This window comes from Phocoena sinus, chromosome 7, assembly GCF_008692025.1.
Source record: "Phocoena sinus isolate mPhoSin1 chromosome 7, mPhoSin1.pri, whole genome shotgun sequence".
Lineage (NCBI taxonomy): Eukaryota > Metazoa > Chordata > Mammalia > Artiodactyla > Phocoenidae > Phocoena > Phocoena sinus.
The window spans coordinates 113,021,775-113,037,911 of record NC_045769.1 but is presented as its reverse complement, the minus strand read 5'-3'; the positions used below and the strand labels follow the sequence as shown (position 1 = coordinate 113,037,911).

The following is a 16,137-nucleotide window of genomic DNA, read 5'->3' as shown; positions in this document are numbered from 1 at the left end:
ATAAATGTATTCCTGAAACTGTAACGATGTGACTGAATCTCACAAACATGTTGAGCAAAAGAGAAATCTGATTGAAACTCATATAATACATAGTATATGATTCCAGGCATGAAGACTCAGAAACGGGCAAATCTACTTTATGGTGTTAGGAGTCAGTGGTTGAAGGCAGAGTGTAAGGAATGGAAGATCTAATTCGGCTTTTGTTGATAATGTCCTGTTTCTTGCCCTTGGAGGAGGTTACATGGTTGAGTTTCCTTTGTAACTGAGCTCTATATGGTTTATTTAAAATCAATGCACTTTTCTGTGTATATGTCATAGTTCAATTAAAATGTTTAGTAAATGATTTAATGAATATATTTACTGTATCATTCAGGCTTCTGCAAGAAAACAGATGACATACTCAAACTTGGCAATTTGAATGAATTTACTATTGGGCAAGATGAAGGAATCCACAAGGGGTAGAGTGGTATCCCAGAGCCAGTGTGTGCATGTGTGTGCATGTGTGTGCGTGTGTGTGTGTGTGTGTGTGTGTGAGAGAGAGAGAGAGAGAGAGAGAGAGAGAGAGAGTTCCTTCTAAGAACTAGAAGGATGTAATGACAAGGCCATCTTGACAAGAGCTGTGTGGCCTTCAGTGAAAGGACTCTGTAGGGAGGGGTCCAAAATAATGAATGCTGTGAGCCCTTGTACCCAGACTCCATCTCCTGCTGGGCCTCCCCTTGCAGAGCACAGCTGGAATCCTGGGTATGAGAACCTTTTGATGTGGTCCACACAGGCAGAGAGTGGGAAGGGGTGGAGGAGAATGGAGAGGGATGGGTAACTCAGCAGGTTCCTGTCCACCTACATTCTCCCGTCAGTATTGGTGGAAAGCTTTAGTTGCAGCAAAATGCTTAGAAATAGTATCACTTATTTTTTAATTATCTTTTTTCAACCTCAATTATTTAAAAACTACTGACTTGATGTAATCATGGTGTTTCCTAAGTCTGATTGGAAGAGCACAAAGCTTCCAGGTGTTGAAACGGAGCTATGAGCTTCCCTCTGAGCTTTGATGTCAAAGCTGCTGCTGGATGTTTGCAGCCACATCCCTGGATCGAGTAGAGTTAGGGAAGATTGGAGGCCAGATTGCCCTGGTTCAAAGCAAAGCTCCAGTAATCAGTTGCTTGATGCTTGTGGACACCTGTAGCATGTCTCAGTGCTCCCTGTAAGGAGGTTGTGAGGACTGAATCACCTCATACAGGCAGAGGTCTCAGAAACAGCCCCTGGTGCTGGATTGAGTGTGATGTGAATGGACAGTTTATGCTGATTGCTAAACAACTCAGGAAAATATAGGATGATGAAAAATGGCCTTGCTTTTGCTGGATTTAAAAAGGAAACTAGAAAGAATAGGACTTTTCTCGTGAGAGGACACCTTGCAGACAATATAGTAATTGCACAGGTAATGAGATGCTCCCTCCTTTTGGTCCCAGGCAGTTGCCCTATGTGTGGTTAGTAGAACTTAACCCCTTGGTGACTCTGCTCATTGTTACCTTCAAATCTAACTCATCCCATGCTGCCTGTCCTACTTGCCCACCCAACTGTGGACTGGGAGCTCCCCAAGAGCAGGCTTCAGCTTGTACCCTGGAATCTCAATGCTTGGGTGAATGACAGGTTCAGTGGTAGATTTAAAACTACCCCCTGGACACCCACAGTATTTCTTTGCAACAGAAAGTCTTATTTGTGATAAATCTCATGTGGCTTATTTTAGGTAGTCGATGGCCAACACACATTAGATACCTCACCAAAGGAGAGAGGCAGGGTAGTTTCTACTCCATCCAGTACGCACAAGCCATTCATGAGTTTTTCTTGTTTGAAGGATGAATATGAGGTTTGTAACTGTTAAGATATTCTCTAGAGATGCATCCTGTGTGGCTTAAGACATATAGGTTATCTCATCTTAACTTCAGGTAGTGGATTCATCAGGACAGTATTGCTTTTGATCAAAGGCACCTGAAAGGGCTTCCCTGGTGGCGCGGTGATTGGGAGTCTGCCTGCCGATGTGGGGGACGCAGGTTAGTGCCCTGGTCTGGGAGGGTCCCACGTGCTGCGGAGCGGCTGGGCCCATGAGCCGTGGCCACTGGGTCTGGGCATCTGGAGCCTGTGCTCCGCAGCGGGAGGGGCCGAAGCGGTGAGAGGCCTGCGTACCTCAAAAAAAACCAAAAAACAAAGGCACCTGAAAAATGTCCAGAGCAGGACCAGGTACAATATGTTCTGTATAAAAAGACTGCAAGGTTTCAGATAGAACACAGTCAAGTTGTATCTCTGAGCACATGAGACAGATCGACTTTTGGGGAGAGGTTTCTCACGTGGAGTTACCAGATACGTTTTTAAGTAGTGAAACCATCCCATTTGAAGACTGAGCACATGAGAGGAGTCCACCTTGGTGCAATGGAAAAACACTCTCACAGACTGGGGGCTGAATCTTGGTTTTGCCCCCAACAAGCTGTGTAGCCTGAAGAAAACCTTGGGAACCTCAGAGTTTCCTCATGGGAGGGGTTGCTGCAAGGTGACCAGAGCTCCTTGCCAAGGAGGCTGCTTAACAAATGGTAGAAGTCCTTGCTCTGCTTTCCTCTGAATCGTATTGCCCAGGGCTTTAGGAATGGGGTAAAATGACCTATTTAGCTCTTTGTTTTGCATTGAAACTTGGCCCTGTTGGAGATTTGAGTGAGAAAGTACAGAGCCACCTATCATAGGTTTTGTTTTAAGCAATGGCAGAGCTCTTGATGAGAGATTAATGCCCCAAGAGGGTGTTGATAGGAGCGCCACAGGATAAAGACAGCTCAGGTAAATGTTACTTTTTATCTTTATCCATCTCCACCCAACCGAAATTTTAATTTTTAGAAGAGTCTCAATGGCAGGTTGTTAGAATTCGTAATAGAATGTGAAGCTGGGAACTGTATTGTTCCTATCAGCAGCCTTTTCTTCCAGCATGCTATAAAACAAATACCACTTCATCCTTTATCGCTGGGTGTCATTGAGGAGCCAGCACTGAGTGAGAATAGAATGGAATGTTATTGGCAGTGACCTGGGGGGACACATTAGGAGGTACTGCTGGGACTTCTCAGTGAAGGCACCAGGCATTGCCAAGCAGATGTACTTATGCACAGGCAGTTTGATTAGTGCCACTGGTTTCTGCAGGCAGTGTGATTAAAGTTAAGGGAGAAAGTGAGGTTTTGCCAGAGACAAGGAAGACTTCATTCAATTGCAGGTTATTGAAGGGAATTTTTCTGACACAATTAAACTCTGTGAATACAGAACCTATTATAAAGTTGGCTTCATGAGTACTATGACAGGAGTTTTGGCTGGAAGGAAATTCAGGCCTCCACAAATGATAAAGGAAAACAGAGAGTCTTACAGGAGCTTCTGTCTTCCTGTCCTGACTGGTATTTCTCTTATGATCATGGAAAATAACTTGTGTTTTCACTGAGTTTGAGAGATTCTTATTGCCATATAGCAGAGCAAACAATGAGATGCCATTTATGTTTGTAGAAAAGCATCATTCAGAGAAAGGGAAATTGGTACAATATTTTTCTTACTGAGAATTTAAAGAAAAGACATGATGATCAATCAAGGAATCTTTAGAATAAAAATCAAGTAATTAACCAGCAGATGTGATGGATTAGGTAAGCAACTATCTGTCTTCAGTTCTGTGGTAGATGCTCTGAAGAGTTCAGACCAAAGTGATAAAGTCTAGTCAGGCAGACAAAGCTGCACACATGGAAAAATCAGGCATTCCAGCTACTTTGCTTAGAAAACTTCAGTGGTTTCTCTCTGTCTGCAGAATGAAGTCCTAGCACCTCTCCAAAAGGATAATGCACTTCCCAAGCAGGACATCTTTCTTACTTATTTTTTTTTATTGTGGTAAAAAATATATATCATATAAAGTTTGTCACTTTATCTATTTTATCATTTTATCTAATTTTTAAACATCTTTATTGGAGTATAATTGCTTTAAAATGGTGTTTTAGTTTCTGCTGTATCACAAAGTAAATCAGCTATACGTATATATATATATCCCCATATGCCTCTTGCATCTCCCTTCCACCCTCCCTATCTCACCCCTCTAGATGGTCACAAAGCATGGAGCTGATCTCCCTGTGCTATGCGGCTGCTTCCCACTAGCTATCTATTTTACATTTGGTAGTGTATATATATCCATGCCACTCTCTCACTTTGACTCACTTCCCCTTCTCTGTGTCCTCAAGTCCATTCTCTACATCTGTGTCTTTATTCCTGTTCTGTCCCTTGGTTCTTCAGAACCTTTTTCTTTATTAGATTACATATATATGTGGTAGCATACGGTATTTTTTTTCTCTTTCTGACTTATTTCACTCTGTATGACAGTCTCAAGGGCCATCCCCCTCACTAAAAATAACAGTTTCATTTCTTTTTATGATGAGTAATATTCCATTGTATATATGTGCCACATCTTCTTTATCCATTCATCTGTTGATGGACACTTAGGTTGCTTCTATAACCTGGCGATTGTAAACAGTGTTACATTGAACATTGTGGTACATGGCTCTCTTTGAGTTATGGTTTTCTCAGGGAATGTGTCCAGTAGTGGGATTGCTGGGTAATATGATGGTTCTATTTTTAGTTTTTTAAGGAACCTCCATACTGTTCTCCATAGTGGCTATATCAATTTATATTCCCACCAACAGTGCAAGAGGGTTCCCTTTTCTCCACACCCTCTCCAGCATTTAATTTTTGTAGACTTTTTGATGATGGCCATTCTGACCGGTGTGAGGTGATATCTCACTTTAGTTTTTTTTTTTTTTTTTTTTTTGTGGTACGCAGGCCTCTCACTCTTGTGGCCTATCCCGTTGTGGAGCACAGGCTCCGGATGCGCAGGTTCAGCGGCCATGGCTCATGGGCCCAGCCGCTCCACGGCATGTGGGATCTTCCTGGACCGCGGCACGAACCCGCGTCCCCTGCATCGGCAGGCGGACTCTCAACCACTGTGCCACCAGGGAAGCCCCCCTCACTGTAGTTTTGATTTGCATTTCTCTAATGATTAGTCATGTTGACCTTTCATATGTTTGTTGGCACTCTGTATATCTTTTTGGAGAAATGTCTATTTAGGTCTTCTGCCCATTTTAGGACTGGGTTGCTTGTGTTTTTGATATTGAGCTGCATGAGCTGCTTGTATATTTTGGAGATTAATCCTTTGTCAGTTGCTTCATTTGCAAATATTTTCTCCCATTCTGAGGGTGGTCTTTTAGTCTTGTTTATGGTTTCCTTGGTTGTGCAAAAGCTTTTAAGTTTCAGTAGGTCCCATTTGTTTATTTTTGTTTCTATTTCCATTTCTCTAGGAGGTGGGTCAAAAAGGATCTTGCTGTGATTTATGTCAAAGAGTGCTCTGCCTATGTTTTCCTGTAAGAGATTTATAGTGTCTGGACTTACATGTAGGTCTTTTCTCCATTGTGAGTTTTTTTGTGTATGGTGTTTTGGAGTGTTCTAATTTCATTGTTTTACATGTAGCTGTCCAGTTTTCCCAGCACCAATTACTGAAGAGGCTGTTTTTTCTCCATTGTATACTCTTGCCTCCTTTATCAAAGATAAGGTGACCATATGTGCATGGGTTTATCTCTGGACTTTCTATCCTGTTCCATTGATCTATCTTTCTGTTTTTGTGCCAGTACCATACTGTCTTGATTACTGTAGCTTTGCAGTATAGTCTGAAGTCCGGGAGCCTGATTCCTCCAGATCCATTTTTCTTTCTCAAGATTGCTTTTGATATTTGGGGTCTTTGGTGTTTCCATACAAACTGTAAAATTTTTTGTTCTAGTTCTGTGGAAAATGCTCTTGGTAGTTTGATAGGGATGGCATTGAATCTGTAGATTGCTTTGGTAGTATAGTCATTTTCACAATGTTGATTCTTCCTATCCAAGAACATGGTATATCTCTCCATCTGTTTGTATCATCTTTAATTTCTTATACCAGTGTCTTATAGTCTTCTGCATACAGGTGTTTTGTCTGCTTAAGTAGGTTTATTCCTAGGTATTTTATTCTTTTTGTTGCAGTGTTAAATGGAAGTGTTCCCTTAATTTCCCTTTCAGATTTTTCATCATTAGTGTATAAGAATGCAAGAGATTTCTGTGCATTAATTTTGTATCCTGCTACTGTACCAAATTCATTGATTACCTCTAGTAGTTTTCTGTTAGCATCTTTAGGATTCTGTATGTGTAGTATCATGTCATCTGCAAACAGTGACAGTTTTACTCCTTCTTTTCTGATTTGGCTTCCTTTTATTTCTTTTTCTTCTCTGCTTGCTGTGGCTAAAACTTCCAAAACTATGTTGAATAAAAGTGGTGAGAGTGGGCAGCCTTGTCTTGTTCCTGATCTTAGAGGAAATTATTTCGGTTTTTCTCCATTGAGAATGATGTTGGCTGTGGGTGTATCATATAGGCCTTTAATATGTTGACATAAGTTCTCTCTATGCCTCCTTTCTGGAGGGTTTTTATCATAAATGGGCGTTAAATTTTGTTGAATGCTTTTTCTGCATCTACTGAGATTATCATATGGTTTTTATTCTTCAATTTGTTAATATGGTGTATCACGTTGATTTATTTGCATATATTGAAGAATCCTGCATTCCTAGGATAAACCGCACTTGATCATGGTGTATGATCCTTTTAATGTGCTGTTGGATTCTGTTCACTAGTATTTTGTTGAGGATTTTTGCATCTATGTTCACCACTGATATTGGCCTGTAATTTTCTTTTTTTGTGACATCTTTGTCTGGTTTTGTTATCAGGGTGATGATGGCCTCATAGAATGAGTTTGGGAGTGTTCCTCCCTCTGTTTTATTTTGGAAGAGTTTGAGAAGTATAGTTGTTAGCTCTTCTCTAAATATTTGATAGCATAGGGCTCTAAAGCCATCTGGTCCTGGGCTTTTGTTTGTTGGAAGATTTTTACTCACAGTTTCAATTTCACTGCTTGTGATTGGTCTGTTTATATTTTCTATTTCTTCGTGGTTCAGTCTTGGAAGGTTGTGCTTTTCTAAGAATTTGTCCATTTCTTCCAGGTTGTCCATTTTATTGGCATAAAGTTGCTTGTAGTAATCTTTCATGATCCTTTGTATTTCTGCAGTGTCAGTTGTTTTTTTTTCATTTCCAATTCTATTGATTTGAGTCTTCTCCATTTTTTTCTTGATGAGTCTGGCTAGTGGTTTATCAATTTTGTTTATCTTCTCAAAGAACCAGCTTATACTTCTATTGATCTCTATCATATTCTCCATTTGTTTTTCATGTATTTCTGATCTGATCTTTATGATTTCTTTCCTTCTGCTAACTTTGGGGTTTTTTGTTCTTCTTTCTCTAATTGCTTTAGGTGTAAGGTTAGGTGGTTTATTTGAGATTTTTCTTGTTTCTTGAGATAGGATTGTATTGCTATCAACTTCCCTGTTAGAATTGGTTTTGCTGCATCCCATAGGTTTTGCTCGTCGTGTTTTCATTATCTTTTATTCCTAGGTATTTTTTGATTTCTTCTTTGATTTCTTCAGTGATCTCTTGGTTATTTATTAGTGTATTGTTTAGTCTCCATGTATTTGTATTTTTAACAGATTTTTCCTGTAATTGACATCTAGTCTTATAGCATTGTAGTTGGAAAAGATAATTGATATGATTTCAACTTTCTTAAATTTACCAAGGCTTGATTTTTTACCCAAGATATGATCTATCCTGCAGAATGTTCCATGAGCACTTGAGAAGAAAGTGTATTCTGTTGTTTTTGGATGAAATATCCTATAAATATCAATTAAGTCCATGTTGTTTAATGTGTCATTTATAGATTGTGTTTCCTTATTTATTTTCATTTTGGGTGATCTCTCCATTGGTGAAAGTAGGGTGTTAAAGTCCCCTATATGATTGTTTTACTGTCAATTTCCCCTTTTATGGCTTTTAGCATTTGCCTTATGTATCGAGGTTCTCCTATGTTGAGTTCATAACTGTTTACAATTGTATATCTTCTTCTTGGATTGCTGCCTTGATCATTATGTAGTGTCCTTCTAAGTGTCTTGTAGTAGTCTTTATTTTAAAGTCTATTCTGTCTGATATGAGAATTGCTACTCCAGCTTTCTTCTGATTTTCATTTGCATGGAATATCTTTTTCCATCATCTCACTTTCAGTCTGTAGGTGTCCCTAGGTCTGAAGTGGGTCTCTTGTAGACAGCATATATACAGGTCTTGTTTTTGTATCCATTCAGCTAGTGTATGTCTTTTGGTTTGAACATTTAATCCGTTTACATTTAAGGTAATTTTCGATATGTATGTTCCTAATACCATTTTCTTAATTGTTTTGGGTTTCGTTATTGTAGGTCTTTTCCTTATCTTGTGTTTCCTGCCCAGAGAAGTTCCTTTGGCATTTGTTGTAAAGCTGGTTTGGTGGCAGTGAATTCCCTTAGCTTTTGCTTGTCTGTAAAGGTTTTAATTTCTCCATCGAATCTGAATGAGATCCTTGTTGCATAGAGTAATCTTGGTTTTTGGTTTTCTCTTTCATCACTTTGAATATATTCTGCCACACCTTTCTGGGTTGCAGAGTTTCTGCTGAAAGATCAGCTGTTAACCTTATGCGTATTCCCTTGTATGTTATTTGTTGCTTTTCCCTTGCTGATTTTAATATTTTTTCTTTGTATTTAATTTTTGATAGTTTGATTAATATGTGTCTTGCTGTGTTTCTCCTTGGATTTATCCTGTATGCAACTCTCTGCACTTCCTGGACTCAATTGACTATTTCCTTTCCCGTGGTAGGGAAATTTTCAGCTATAATCTCTTCAAATATTTTCTCAATCCTTTTTTCTTTTCTTCTTCTTCTGGGACCCTTATAATTCGAATGTTGGTGCATTTAATGTTGTCCCAGAGGTCTCTGAGACTGTCCTCAATTCTTTTCATTCAGCTCTGCTTTAGTTATTTCCTCCCTTTTATCTTCCAGGTCACTTTATCCTTTCTTCTGCCTCAGTCATTCTGCTATTTATTCCTTCTAGAGAATTTTTGATTTCATTTATTGTGTTGTTCATCGTTGCTTGTTTCATCATTATTTCTTCCAAGTCCTTGTTAAATGTTTCTTCCATTTTGCCCATTCTATTTCTGAATTTTGGATCATCTTTACTATCATCATTATCTTGAATTCTTTTTCAGGTAGACTGCCTATTTCCTCTTCATTTGTTTGGTCTGGTAAGGTTTTTGCCTTGCTCCTTCATCTGCTGTGTGTTTTTCTGTCTTCTCATTTTGCTTATCTTACTGTGTTTGGGGTCTCCTTTTTGCAGGCTGCAGGTTCATAGTTCCCGTTGTTTTTGGTGTCTGTCCCCAGTGGCTAAAGTTGGTTCAGTGGGTTGTATAGGCTTCCTGATTGAGGGGACTAGTGCCTGTGCTCTGGTGGATGAGGCTGGATCTTGTCTTTCTGGTGGGCAGATCCACGTCTGGTGGTGTGTTTTGGGGTGTCTGTGGACTTATTACGATTTTTGGCAGCCTCTCTGCTAATGGGTGGGTTTGTGTTCCTGTCTTGCTAGTTGTTTGGCATAGGGTGTCTAGCACTGTAGCTTGCTGGTCATTTAGTGAAGCTGGGTGCTGGTGTTGAGATGGAGATCTCTGGGAGAGTTTTGCCGTTTGATATTATGTGGAGCTGGGAGGTCTCTTGTGGACCAGTGTCCTGAAGTTGGCCCTCCCACCTCAGAGGCACAACTGACTCCTGGCTGCAGCACCAAGATCCTTTCATGCACATGGCTCAGAATAAAAGTGAGAAAAATTAGAAAGAAAGAAAGAAACAAAGAAACGAAAGAAAGAAAGAAAGAAAGAAAGAAAGAAAGAAAGAAAGAAAGAAAGAAGGAAGGGAGGGAGGGAGGGAGGAAGGAGGGAAGGAAGGAAAAGAAGAAAGAAGGTAAAATAAAATAAAGTAAGATAAAATAAAATAATTAAAATAAAAAATTTTTATTTAGAAAAAATTTTTTTTTCAAGAAAAAAAATGGACTGATAGAACCTTTGGACAAATGGTGGAAGCAAAGCTATACAGACAAAATCTCACACAAAAGCATACACATATACACTCACAAAAAGAGGAAAAGGGGAAAAAATAATAAATCTTGCTCTCAAAGTCCACCTCCTCAATTTGGGATGATTCGTTGTCTATTCATGTATTCCACAGGAGCAGGGTACATCAAGTTGATTGTGGAGCTTTAGTCCGATGCTTCTGAAGCTGCTGGGAGAGATTTCCCTTTCTCTTCTTTGTTCTCACAGCTCCCGGGGCTCAGCTTTGGATTTGGCCCCGCCTCTGCTTGTAGGTCCTCGGAGGGCGTCTGTTCTTTGCTCAGACAGGACGGGTTTAAAGGAGCAGCTGCTTCGGGGAATCTGGCTCACTCAGGCTGGGGGGAGGGAGGGGTACGGAGTGCAGGGTGAGCCTGCAGCCGCAGAAGCCGGCATGATGTTGCAGCAGCCTGAGGCGCACTGTTCGTTCTCCCGGGGAAGTTGTCCCTGGATCCCGGGACCCTGGCAGTGACGGGCTGCACAGGCTCCCTTGGAAGGGGGGTTTGGATAGTGACCTGTGCTTGCACACAGGCTTCTTTATTTTTTTTTTTTTGGGAGTAGGAGTTTAGTACTTTTATTTATTTTTGCTGTGTTGGGTCTTCGTTTCTGTGCAAGGGCTTTCTCTAGTTGTGGCAAGGGGGGGCCACTCGCACACAGGCTTCTTGGTGGTGGCAGCAGCAGCCTTAGCGTCTCATGCCCATCTGTGGGGTCCGCTCTTTTAGCCGTGGCTCGCGCCTGTCTCTGGAGCTCCTTTAAGCAGTGCTCTGAATCCCCTCTCCTCGCACACCAGGAAACAAGGAGGGAAGAAAACTTTCTTGCCTCTTCGGCAGGTCCAGACTTTTCCCTAGACTCCCTCCCAGCTAGCCATGGTGCACTAATCCCCTGCAAGATGTGTTCACGCCCCCAACCCCAGTCCTCTCCCTGCGCTGTGACCGACGCCCGAGCCTCAGCTCTCAGCCCTGCCTGCCCCAGTGGGTGAGCAGATAAGCCTCTCAGGCTGGTGAGTGCCAGTCGGCACCGATCCTCTGTGCGGGGATCTCTCCGCTTTGCTCTCTGCACCCCTGTTGCTGTGCTCTCCTCCGCGGCTCTGAAGCTTTCCCCCTCCGCCACCTACAGTCTCCGCCCGTGAACAGGCTTCCTAGTGTGTGGAAACCCTTCCTTCTTCACAGCTCCCTCCCACTGGTGCAGGTCCCGTCCCTATTCTTTTGTCTCTGTTTTTTCTTTTCCCTACCCAGGTATATGGGGTCTTTCTTGCCTTTCGGGAGGTCCGAGGTCTTCTGCCTGCGTTCAGCAGGTGTTCTGTAGGAGTTGTTCCATGTATAGATGTTTTTCTGGTGTATCTGTGGGGTGGAATGTGATCTCCACATCTTACTCTTATGCCATCTTCCCCTCATCCCCCCATTTTGTTTATTTTTGTCCTTTCTCTTTTCTTCTTGGTGAGCCTGGCTATAGATTTGTCAATATTTTTCCTCTTTTCAAAAACCAGCTCTTGGTTTTATTGATCTATTTTATTGTTTTTATGATCTCTATTTTATTTCCTCTTTGATCTTTATTATTTCCTCCTGCTGACTTTGGGTTTTGTTTGTTCTTCTTTTAGGTGGTAGGTTAGGTTGTTTATTTGAGATTTTTCTTGTTTCTTGGGGAAGGCCTGTATCATTATGAACTTTCCTCTTAGAACTGCTTTTGCTACATCCCATAGATTTTGTAAAGTGTGTTTTCATTTTCGTTTGTCTTGTTATTTTCTTATTTCTCCTTTGATTTCATCATTGACCCAGTGTTTTTTCTTTCCTTAGTAGCATGTTATTTAGTCTCCACGTGTTCCTTCTTTTCCTGTTTTTCTTTCTGTAGTTGATTTCTAGTTTCATACCACTGTGGTTAGGAAAGAACTTGAAATAATTTTCATCCTCTTCAATTTGTTGAGGCTTGTATTGTGACCTAGTACATGGTCTGTCTTAGAGAACATTCCATGTGTGCTTGAAAAGTATGTGTATTCTGCGTTTTTTTGGATGTAGTGTCCTGTAGATATCAATTAAGTCCATGTGTTCTATTGTGACATTTAGGGCCTCTGTTGCCTTATGGATTTTCTGTCTGGATGATTGTCTATTGCTGTCAGTGGGGTGTTAAATTCCCCTAATATTATTGCATTATTTACAGTTTTTCCCTTTATGTCTGTTAGTGTTTGCTTTGTATATTTAGGTGTTTCTCTATTGGGTGCATATGTTAATGAGTGTAATATCCTCTTCTTGTATTGATCCCTTTACCATTATATAATGCCCTTATTTGCCTTATGTTATAACTTTGTTTTAAAGTCTATTTTGTCCAATGAATATTGCTTTCTTGTAATGAACTATATTTTTTTCTTGTAATGAAATATATTTCTTTGCATGAAATATACTTTTTCATCTCCTCACTTTCAGTCTGTGTGTGTCTTTCACCCTGAAGTGAGTCTCTTGAAAGCATCATATTGTAAGTGCTTTTTTTTTCCTTTTTTTTATCCAATATGCTCCTCTGTGTCTTTTGATGGGAACATTTAGTCCAGTGACATTTAAAGCAATTATTGATAGGTATGTACTTATTGCCATTTTAATCGTTGATTTCCAGTTGCTTTTGTTCTTTGTTCATTTCTTCTTCATTTTGTTTTTCCTTTTGTGTTTTGATTTTCTTTTGTAGTATCTTTGAGTTCCTTTCTTTTTGGTTTTTTGTAAATCAGTATATGTTTTTGATTTGTGGTTACCATGAAGTTCAAGTATGTGTACCCATAACTATATCTACTTGCTTTAAATTTATAATCTTTCAAGTTCAAACATATTCTAAAAGATATACATTTTTGTACTCTCTTCCCCACATTTTGTGTATTTGTTGTCCTATTTTACATCTTCATGTTTATCCTTTTCCTGTTTATTGTAGTTATAATCCCTTTTATGGTTTTTAAATTGTTTTCTAATCTACCTACTGGCTTATTTACATGATCTTCAATCCTTACTATATATTTGCCTTTCCTAATGGAATTTTCCCTTTCCTATGGATTCTTGCTTCTTTTCTATTTAGAGAAGATATTTCAATATTTCTTTTTGGATAGGTTTAGTATTGATGAGTTCTTTTAGTTTTTGCTTGTCTGAGAAATTCTTAGTTTCTTCTTCTAATCTAAATGATAAGGTTGCTGGGTAGAGTATCCTAGGTTGCAAGTTTTTCCCTGGCAGGACTTTAAATATGTCATGCCACTCCTTTCTGGCCTACAAAGTTTCTCCAGAGAAATCAACCGATAACCTTATAGGGGTTCCCTTGTAACTGACTCTTTGTTTTTCTCTTGCTGCCTTAGAATCCTCTTTTTGTCTTTAATTTTTGCCATTTTAATTATGATATGTCTTGGTGTGGGTCTGTTTGGGTTCATCTTGTTTGGGACCTTCTGTGCTTCTTGTAACTGGATATCCATTTCCTTCTTAAGGTTTGGGAAGTTTTCAGCCATAATTTCTTCAATTACATTCAATCCCTTTCTCTCTCTCTCATTCTTCTTGAATTCTTATTATGCATAACTTGGCATGGTTTATATTATCCCATAGATCTTGTATGTTGCTTTCATTTTTTAAATTTGTCTTTCTGTCTGCTGTTCTGATTGGATGATTGCCATTATTCTATCTTCCAGATCACTTATTTGTTCTTCTGTGTCATTTAGTCTGCTATTCATTGTTTCTAGATTGGTTTTTATCTCAGTAACTGAATTGTCTATTTTTGACAAGTTCATCTTTATAGTTTCTAGTTCCTTGTTACAGTGATCTGCATTCTACTGAAAATATTTCTTAATTCAGTTAGCATTTTTCTTACCACCTTTTTGAACTTGGGACCTGGTAGGCTGATGAACTTTGTATCATTATTTATTTTTTCAGGGGATTTTTCTTGCTTCTTTAATTTGAAGTACTTCCTCTGACTTTTTACTTTCTCTGTTTATATGAATTTAGGAGAAATAGTTATCTACTCTGGTCTTGAATGGGTGTTTTTATGTGGGAGTTTCCCTGTGTAGACTGTGTATGTCCAATGTCTTTGGTGGGAGGTCTGGTTTTGATATGGATGCAAGCTTTGTTTTTCCTCAGGGTGTGCTAGCCAATATTCCCTTGATAGGGTGTGTGGTTGGTGTTGGGGGATATAAAGTCTGTATAGGATGTGAGGTAGGACTTCCTCTCTGCTCTGTGCCTGTTGCCCCCCTGTCCAGGGTGTGGTCTGCTCCCCAGTGTTGGAGTAGAAGCCCTGAGGGTCAGTTCAATCAGGTTCTGTTGCCCTTGAGTACATGGCCTGCTCCAAAGGAGGTAATTGCTGGAGCAAATAAGGCCCTTGCAGTCACAGAGGATCTATGTGCCACATGTGTAGGAAGCCATGGTTCTGCTCAGAAACAGCCCAAGGTACCATCCATTCCCCTATTGTGTTCATCCCAGATCTAGTGCAAGACTGTGGTATAGAGTAGGCTGGGGCTGGGTGGATCAGGGCACTGTGGCTGCAGGATTTGAGGTGGCTGCATTGCTGCCTGAGACCTAGACTTTGTCTGTGATAGTCTTCTCCCAGGACCTGTCTGTCCCAGATCCAGTGCTAAGCTGAGGTGTGGATTTGGTGGAACCAGGTCCCTCTCACTGGGAGACAAACCTCTGCATGCTCCTGTGGCACCATCTCTGTGCCTATTTCTTTGTGTGCCTTGTGTTGTTGAAAATGGGACATTTGAATATTATAATATGGTAATTGTTCCTTGACCCTTTTCCCAGAGTTTGCTGTTTTTATTTTGAATTGCTGAAGGCTGTAGTAGTCCATTTGTTTTGTGACTTTCCCAAACTATTTTTGCATAGGCTATATTTCTTGTCATGCATGGTCACTGAATTCTGTGTTCCTTAGTGTGTTCAGCTAGTGTTTTTACAGAGATTTCCTTGAAAGTCAGGAGCTAAAAATCAAAAATAAATAAATAGGTACAACAATAGCAAAAGCTAAATCTTAGCTTTAATAGTTTCTGCTTGTTTGGGGATATTTCTATAGAAGATAAGAGCTTAGAACTGCCTATCCACCATTTTGCTGATGTCACTGACATTTTCCTCCTTAAGTGCTCTGTCCTTGGATGTATTTTTACCTTTGTCTTGAATGTCCTTTCCCTCTTTACCTGGAAAGTTATATTCAACCTCTAAGATATTGCCTGAATATCACCTTCTTTGTGAAACTTTATTTCAGCTACCACATTGTTACTCTCTCTGGCTGCTCCCTAACTGTTTGTATGTACACACACTGTTACATCCAGTACAACTGTTTACCTATAGATGTGTGTTCTCCATTGGATGGTAAGCCTTTTGAAATCCACATGGTATCTTGCTTATATTTCTATCCATAACCCTTATGCTCAGAACCTGGCACATAACAGGCATCCAAGAGTGGCATATAGAAGAGCTTAAAGGGACACGCAGTGAGGATGAGATGAATAGGAGTATCCTCTGACATGTAAGAAGACTGGTCTTTCAAGAGTATGGAACTGGGTACACTTTGGAAAACAGAAATTAGGAAGGATAGTAGTAGACAAGGGGTAATTTGAATATACATATTCAAATTCTGTAGGTCATATGCAATAACTATTGTTTTCCAGAAGATAATTTATATTTATGCCCTCAAAGGTAAAATAAGGGTAATAAAAAATTGGAATCAGCACATAAAATTTTAATATTATTTTAAATGAAAAGTGGAGGATTGTCAAGAATTGTTGGTTGACAGGATACTTGATTCACCCAGATAATTCTTATTCAAGAGATTTTTCCCCTCAAATATGTAAACAATTGAAGTCTCAGTGCTTTTCTTTTTGTAATGAATAGTTTTCTGCTTCTCCTTGGAGAACTCCTCTATCTTTCTGGTGGACAACAGTAACCTCTAACTTTTGAAGGTGTAATGGTTTAGTGAAAACCATACACAGAAATATCTATTAAATACACCGTTACAAGCAAGCACAAATCAGTTTGTGCGACCTGTTTCATTAATCTGATGATGTCATAATTCTTTGAACTTTTAGTTCACTTTGCAGGAAACATTAACAATGAACCTAAAGATGGCAAATATTCTAGTAAAA

General features: G+C 39.8%; 1 protein-coding gene across 4 annotated transcripts in view; it reads left to right on the top strand.

The window, feature by feature from the left end:
- Positions 1-16,137, top strand: part of OCA2 (OCA2 melanosomal transmembrane protein) — a 276,122-nt gene that overhangs the window by 165,903 nt on the left and 94,082 nt on the right. The gene's annotated exons all lie outside the window — the stretch shown is intronic.